The sequence below is a fragment of the Mus caroli genome, chromosome 1 (genome assembly GCF_900094665.2).
Source record: "Mus caroli chromosome 1, CAROLI_EIJ_v1.1, whole genome shotgun sequence".
Classification (NCBI taxonomy): Eukaryota; Metazoa; Chordata; class Mammalia; order Rodentia; family Muridae; genus Mus; species Mus caroli.
This window is the reverse complement of record NC_034570.1, coordinates 39,993,685-40,002,444: the sequence shown is the minus strand read 5'-3', so window position 1 is coordinate 40,002,444 and position 8,760 is coordinate 39,993,685. Positions and strand designations below refer to the sequence as shown.

The 8,760-nt window shown below is 37.7% G+C and overlaps 1 pseudogene; it reads right to left on the bottom strand.

Moving 5' to 3' along the window:
• Positions 1-6,951: 6,951 nt before the first annotated feature.
• On the bottom strand, positions 6,952-7,684 carry LOC110304072 (annotated as a pseudogene).
• Positions 7,685-8,760: the final 1,076 nt, after the last annotated feature.

Here is an 8,760-nt window from a genome sequence, read left to right as displayed (position 1 = left end):
TATGCCAGTGCCTGGCAAATACAGAAGTGGATGCTCACAGTCATCTATTGGATGGAACACATAGCCCCCCAATGTAGGAGCTAGAGAAAGTACCCAAGGAGCTGAAAGTGTCTGCTACCCTATAGGAGGAACAACAATATGAACTAACCAGTATCCCCTGAGCTCGTGTCTCTAGATGCATTCGTAGCAGAAGATGGCCTAGTCAGCCATCATTGGGAAGAGAGGCCCCTTGGTCTTGCAAACTTCATATGCCCCATTACAGGGAAATGCCAGGGCAAAAAAGTGGGAGTGGTAGGTTGGGGAGCAGAGCGGGGAGAGGGTATAGGGGACTTTCAGAATAGCTTTTGAAATGTAAATGAAGAAAATATCTAATAAAAAATTGTTTAAAAAATTCCCATAGCCAATAGATTCTGGCATCAGTTTTAAAATTATCTTTCAGGTACTGTGTTAGATGTTAAGTTAACACAAGTTATAATCATCTCAAAGTACGAAAGCTCATTGAGAAAATACCTCCAGAAGATTGGAATGCAGGCAATCTTGTAGGACATTTTATTGACAGGGGAAGGCCCACTCATTGTGGGTAGTGCCACCTCTGGGCTGGTGGTCCTAGGTTCTAAAAGAAAGCAGGCTGAACAATCAGTGAGGAGCAATCCAGGAAGTAGTTCTTTTCCATGGTATTCACATGAACTCCTGCCTCCAAGTTCCTGCCCTGTTCCAGTTCCTCCTTGGCTTCTCTCAGTGGACTCTGAATCAGGATATGTAAGCCAAATAAGCTCTTCTCTCACTATGTTGTTTTTGGTCATGGTTTTCATTATCACAATAGTCTACCTGAGATAGGAATCCAAAGGCCTCTTGTTGAGTCTTCCCTTGGGTTTTCAGGAGTTTGTGAGTGACAGGAAAGGATACAAGTCTTGGCATTTCTGTCTCTATTTTGTGCCTTGCCCCTATGTTGCCAGAATTTCTAGACCAGATTCTTCTCAGCTCTGCATGTGGACATCTTGATTGTTCACTGAAAGCATGGGCTGTGTTTTCTCATTCTCTCCTCCTGTGCTCTTTCAGCACCTTCAGCAGCTGGCATACCAATACCATCAGCCTTATCACTAGGCCCAGATGGACCATAGGCTAAACTGCACAGGATGCATTTGTAAAAGAAACTCAGAAGTTCCCAGGCTAAGGTGCTGTTGATTAGCCTTCTAATAACAAAGCCAGGATATTTTCACAAAAGAAGAAAGATAAATCTTCAAAACCATGCCAAGGCAACTATAAAATTACTAACCATTACTGGACTCCAGGAAATTGTAAGAAGTTGCCTCTCCATTTGGGTGGGGAGCCTGATGTTAAGATTAGTGCTGTGTTGTGCATGCCCTCTCATAAGTCTGTTAAAGGCACATCTGTATATTCTTAATATTCTCCTCCAGTCTGATCCCATGGTTTCTGTGATAAAAGAGTTCATCTCCAGCCATACTGATCATATCATATTGTGTATCTCTATCATTTCGATATTGCCTGTTGTAGTTCTTGTCGATAGTTAGACTGTTGGGGGTAGGGTTTTCTATTTTCTCAGAGAAAATTCTCTATTTTTAGTACTAATGTTTCTGGTGATGTTCCCATTTTGTAAACCTAAACAGAGTCAGATATTTTCCTGAAAGGAAAAGAGTTCCTGACTGTCAAATTCTTATTCAAATACCACCACCATAATTGATAGAGCACTGTTCTGTCCCATATATTTGGCCAAGGCTTATAGGTGTCACTGGCTCTTTTAGAATACTTTCATTAGATATATGAATTAATTGATGTTAGGGAGTTTCATAGCTTATAATTTCATAGTACATAGCAAAGCTGGGACTCAAATATAAATCTGTTTTACATAAAAATCAAGTTAATTCATGAAGTGTGTTTTGTACAGTAGAAATTTAAGAAAAAATAATCATCAACAAGTTAAGAATAGAATTTTAGGCAAAATTTTTTACAGTGTACCTGGATACATTACTATAAAGTACATTCAAAGGTGGATATCACAGAGAAAAGAAGAGAACATGAAATCTCTGACAATGATTAGTCTGAATAATGATTAGTACTACCATCATAATATCAATATATATTTAAAAGATGTATTAAATTAAAGGGTTTTTTTTACTGATTATTTTATTTGTTTACATTTCAAATGTCCTCCTTCCAAGTTTCCCCTCAGCAAGCCTCTCATCCCATCCCCCCTCCAGTTTCCTCTACGAGGGTGCTCCCCCACCCACCTACCCACCCACTCCTGATACACTGCTCTAGCATCCCCCTATCCTGGGGCATCAAGCCTCCACAGAACCAAAGGCCTCCCTTCCCATTGATGCCAGATAAGGCAGTCCTCTGCTACATATGTAGCTGGAGCCATGGGTCCCTCCACTTATACTCTTTAATTGGTGGTTTAGTCCCTGGGAGCTCTGGGTGGTCTGGTTAGTTGATAATGGTGTTCTTCCTATGGGGTTACAAAACCCTTGAGCTCTTTCAGTCCTTCCCCTAACTCTTGCATTGAGGTTCCCAGGCTCAGTTTGATGGTTGGTTGTGAGTATCTGCACCTGAATTGGTCAGGTGCTGCAAGGCCTTTCAGGAGACAGTTATATAAGGCTTCTGTTAACAAGTGCTTCTTGACATCAGCAATAGTGTTTGCAGATGGGATGAATCCATAGGTTGGATGGTCTCTGGATTGCCTTTCCTTCAGTCTCTGCTCCATTTTTTTGTCCTTGCATTTCCTTTAGGCAGGAACAATTCTGGGTTAAAATTTTTGAGATGGGTGGGTGGCCCCATCTTTCAACTGGGGGCCATACTGGAGGTGGTTGCTACAGGTTCTATCTCTCCTTTGTTGGGTATTTTGCTGATGTCATCTAACCTTGGGTCCTAGGAACCTCTAGTTTTCCTGGCATCTGGGACTTTCTATTGGCTACCCCCAGCTCCCCATTCCCCCACTGCTACATATTTCTGTTCAGTTTCCTGATCCTCTGTACTTCTCTCCTGTCTCTTCCCATTCCTGATCCTGCCCATCCCTTCCTCCCTACCTCTCTCTCCCTCCCTGGTCCCTTCTCTCCCTATACCTCTCATGATTATTTTGTTCCCCCTTCTAAGTAGGATTGAAACATCCACACTTTGGTCTTCCTCCTTCTTGGGCTTCATAATTTTGAGTCTCTAAGTTTTATTGTGGGTATTCTGAGCTTTTGGACTAATATCCACTTATCAGTGAGTACATACCATGTGTGTTCTTTTTTGTCTGAGTTATCTCACTCAGGATATTTTCTAGTTCCAGCCATTTACCTGTGAATTCATGATGTCATTGTTTATAGTAGCTGAGTAGTACTTCATTGTGTTAACGAACCACATTTTCTGTAACCATTCTTCCACTGAGGGACAAATGGGTTGTTTCTGGCTATTATAAATAAGGCTGCTATGAACATAGTGGAGCATGTGTCCTTGTTATATGTTAGAGCATCTGAGTATATGCTCAGGAGTGGTATAACTGGGTCTTCAGGTAGATCTATTTATAATTGTCTGAGGAATTGCAAGATTGATTTCCAAAGTGGTTGTGCCAGCTTTCAATCCCACCAGTAATCGTGGAGTGCTCCACATCCTTGCCAACGTCTGTTGCCATCTGCTCTTTTGATCTTAGTCAATCTGATTGGTGTGAAGTGGAATGTCAGTGTTGTTTTGATTTCCCTCATGACTAAGGATGTTGAACATATCTTTAGGTGGTTCTTAGATATTTGAGATTCCTTGGTTGAGAATTCTTTGTTTAGCTCTGTACCCTACTTTAAAAAAAAAAAAAAGATTTTATTTTTTCGTTTTATATATATGATGACCACACTATAGCTGTTTTTAGACACACCACAAGAGGGCATCAGATTCCATTACAGATGGTTGTGAGCCACCATGTGGTTGTTGGAAATTGAACTCAGGAACTCTGGAAGAGCAGTCAGTGCTCTTAACTGCTGAGTCATCTCTCCAGCCCATGTACCCCATTTTTAATAGACATTTTTGGTTCTCTGGAATCTCTCTTATTGAATTCTTTGTATATTTTGGATATTAACCCTCTATCAGATATAAGGTTGGTAAAGATCTTTTCCCAAGTAGTAGATCCCACAGACAAGAGAAGAGAACATGAAAACTCTGACTATGATTATTCTGAATAATGATTAATACTACCACCAGAACAACAATAAATATTTAAAAGATATATTAAATTAAAGTTTTCATTCTGTTTTTGGAAACAATATGGAAATATACCAACTTCTACTCAGATATGCATTTTAAGTAGTTTTTAAAACTGTTAGGGATTTAAGAAGGTCACATTTTGTAATATGACGTGTGAGTTCTTAAGGAAATCCTAAATGTGGCAATCAGACAACTCCATGCAATGTAGCAGACACACAGTTTAAGAATCTAGCCCATGGTTTGAAGTCCTTTAGAAAGCTGATGTCATTCACTGAATCAGAAAGAAAAAAAAAATCCTCAATTTTCTCAATTTCCAAAACCACATGGGATACAATTTTCTTTCAGCAAGCAGAGGGCTTAAGACAATTTACCAGATGTGTGACAGTGGCCAGCATGCTGTGGTCATTCCACAAGTTAAGTCATAGCTTCAGTGCAGCCCCCACCCCCACCCCAGTTCTACTCTCACAACCCAAATTACCTAATTTGGCCCCCAAACATTTAAAAGTTGTCTTGAATTTAGGTAAATATTTGCAACTACAGCAGGGACAGAGCATCACAGTTTCCTAGCAGCTTCCTTGAGTAACTTATGAGATTAAATATATATCAATATCTTCCCTTTTGGGCAAAGGAATGATTATTAGTTTGAATTAAGTAAAAGTTTCTGGTATTTAGCTAGTTCTGATTTTAAAAGCTCATCCTAATACATGCAAAAGTCAATTGCTTAACCGTATTAGCTGTTTATAAATAATTAAAGAAAAAAGAGACTTTACTTATTTAGAAACAACAATGTTTTCTCAATTTTATGTTTTTTTTTCAGTAATTTGATTAGTTGCTCATGGGAATTTTCCTTCTTTTGTGTGTTTTTGAAATTATAGTAAAATTACATTTCTCTCTTACCTTTCTATCTTCCAAATCATCCCATATAATCTCCCCCACTCTCCTTTAAATTCATGACATATTTTACATGAATTGTTATTATATGCATGTATGTATATACATATATACTCCTAAATAAAACCTTTCATTCCATACAATGTTACTTGCATGTATATTTTCAGAACTGATTAATGGGCACTGTGATAGCAATTGGTGCTCCCTGGAGAGGACTACTTCTCCCACTCCCAGATTTCCTCATACCTTGTGTAGGCTTGAGGCCTTCTGGGACTTTCCTAGTCCACTTTGATATGTTCTTTGGTGTCCTCCTTGTTCAGCTCATGTGTGGGCAGTCACATTAGTGAGACTTTATGGGTGCAGCTTCTGATATTACTAGGAACATAATGCCACAGCAAAGTTCCTGATCCTCTGACCCTAGCAATCTGTCTGCCCATCTTCTACCATATGCCAAAGCCTTGTATATTGGAAGGGTTTTATAGAAGCATCCATTGAGACCAGGCTCACAACTTTAACTTTTGATCATGGTGGTTTTCTGCCTGTTGCAAAGTGAAAATTTCTTGATGGAGATGAAGCTACACTTATTTCTTGGTATATAAGGGCAAAATTTATGGGCAATATAAGGGAAATATTTATGAATTGTTCCTAGTGACTATGCTAGTTTAGAAAGTTAGTTGTTGTAGACTCTCCAATAATAACCATAACTTACAAGCACTTAGTAGTTAGCTAGGTTATAGTTATAGTCTCTCTCTCTCTCTCTCTCTCTCTCTCTCTCTCTCTATCTACCTATCTATCTATCTATCTATCTATCTATCTATATATATATATATATATATATATATCAGCTATTTTTTCAACTTTGTGATAAAATACTCAATAGAAAACATAAGAAAGTTTTTTTCCTTCATTATGGTGAGGAAGGCATAGCCGAGTAGCTCAGTTTGTGGCATAATGAGCATGGACAGAGATTCTTTTTATGACAGCAGAAAAGAAACAAAGAGTGATGGAGAAACTAAATGCCAGAGTCAGCCTTCAAAGCCCATCATGACCTAACAGCTGCTTTTCTGACATGACCCTTAAGGGCTCCACAGCCTCTGTGGAGACGTCAGATACACTTGATAGCAAACATTGATTACATAAATAGAAATAATTATGCACAAACTCAAAAACTAGTAGTGACTAGTAATCACCAGAAATCTTAGAAGACTACTGATATATGTGGTTTTAGTTTGTATTACTAGCTAAACTGACCAAAGACACTATAAATATTTTACATTAACTTTAAAAACAAACTTCTCTAGGATTGAACATCACAATTTTGTGTTTTGTTTTATTTTTACTTTAAAACATCCTTTGGTGCATTTTTCCACCAGAAAAAATAAGGGAAGGTAATGTTAATCAAACATCACCTTAACAAAGCTCTTTGTTTATACATTTACATTATGTACCTTATTGACAGATCTCCTAGGAAAAAGTTGATTTTTAAAAGGTAGAACCTGGAGTAATCTGGTTATGTTACAAAGGACAATGCAATAAGGTTGTGACATAGGTGAATGCAAGTTGTGAGTGATGAGTAAGATGAAAATGAGAAGGTAGAGCTTGTGGTCAAAATATGGGAAAGATTACAGGATCTCATAAGTAAAATACTACGTGCTGTCTGACACAGTACCCTCACACTGTAATTTGTACTCTGTAAATGCCTGTGAACACTTTGAGAGGATTTCTGATTTTGTGTTAGTGTTGTCCCAAAACTAACTAGAATGGATAAGAGAGTTTATCATATTAGGATCACATCTTCATTGTTTTTTTACTTGTCACACAGCAATCTTTTTTTTTTTTAACTTTATCTGCATTTATTTTATGCTGAATTTATTCCTGGGCCATGAATTTTTGTTTCGTCAGTTTCTTCTGGGATATCGTTTTCTTCTGTGCAACCTCCTCTTCTGGCTTTGGAACGATCTGTTCCTTCTCAGTGAGGATCATCTCACTGTGGCAGGGGGAGTTCATGTATGGGTGAAACTGACCATGAGGTCTGTAGGTTCCTCAGTGAATCTTAGGTTGCTTTGTTCACCTGGATGCGTTCAATGACTAGAGAATCAACGTCTAAACCCTTAAGTTCAGCATTACTCTCTCTGCATTTTTAAGCAGGTGCAGCAAAAATTCAGCATTCTTTTTTTTTGTTTGTTTGTTTGTTTTGTTTTTCGAGACAGGGTTTCTCTGTATAGCCCTGGCTGTCCTTGAACTCACTTTGTACACCAGGCTGGCCTCGAACTCAGAAATCCGCCTACCTCTGCCTCCCGAGTGCTGGGATTAAAGGTGTGTGCCACCACGCCTGGCCAGCATTCTTTTTTGGCCACCATCCCTGTGTCCAGCCCCACTGTTTGGCCTGGGCAGACCTACCGACTCCTCTATTATACCGCTGGAATGGAACACATTGCTTCTTTAAAGTGACATCCTTCAGGTACTTGTTGGCTTTGCAGATATGTATACCCTTGATGGCCTGGGCAATTTCCCTGGTGTTTTGAAAGTGAACAGGAAGGCTTGAACCTCTTGATTTGCTTGATTTTGTGGGGTTTTCTGGGTCAAGAGAGTAGGGAACCATCTTTGCAGGTAACCTCTGGCCGCTTAGCAATCTTATTTATTGACAAATTAAATGTGCATTTGTTGTGTATAACATAATTTTGAAATATGTTTACCTAATGGAACTTTTAAGTCAAATTAACATATAGATTATTTACATACTTCTTTGAGGTAAGAACATTTAAGATCTATTCTCCTGGGAATTATATAGATAGACAATGAACTGTTATTAATCATATTCTCATGTATACAATAAATATCCTGAATTTATTTCCATTTACAGAATTTTAAGATATTTTGATCAAACTATCTTTTTATTTTCTACTTTTTTTAAAAGTAGAAGGGAGCCATTTTGCTCTCTGTTTTTATTGATTTTTATGATCTTATATATGTGTAATATATATGATATATAATATACAATATTTATAACCTTATCTATCATCTATTGTCTACCACTCTCTATATCGACCTATCATCTATCTACCTCTACCTATACTTTCTTTACGTACCTATCTTTATATCATATATCTACCATCTCTTTATCTATCTCTAAATATCTATCATCAATCTTTATCAGTCTATCATACTTCTCATCTATTTATCTCTATCATCTGCAAAGTCATCTATTCATCGACACCTATATTATCTATCTATCTATCTATCTATCTATCTATCTATCTATCTACTCTCTCAAATCATGTGATACTAAAATTCTCGGGTCAGACATATTTTACTTAGCAAAACATCTAACTACATCTACAGAATTTACTTCTTCTGTGTATATCTACTCCATTTCCTTTATCAAGCTATCAGCTGATGGACATTTTTTTTTTGTTTGTTTGTTTGGTAATGAATGTCATGAGGATGCAGGTGCTTCTTCACACTGACTTCTTTTTTATGAGGAAGTTATCTATGTTTTCATCTCTTTGAATACATGTTGTTATTCCTCTTTGATAATATAATATAATTTCCTATAGATACAAGGCAATGACTCTCTGTTTACAATTGCCATTGGCAAAAGTAATGCCCAAAGAAATTAAGTAATAAATCTTGGGCCAAAACCATATATACTTTCAAGTGGTACTAAGGAATAATAAT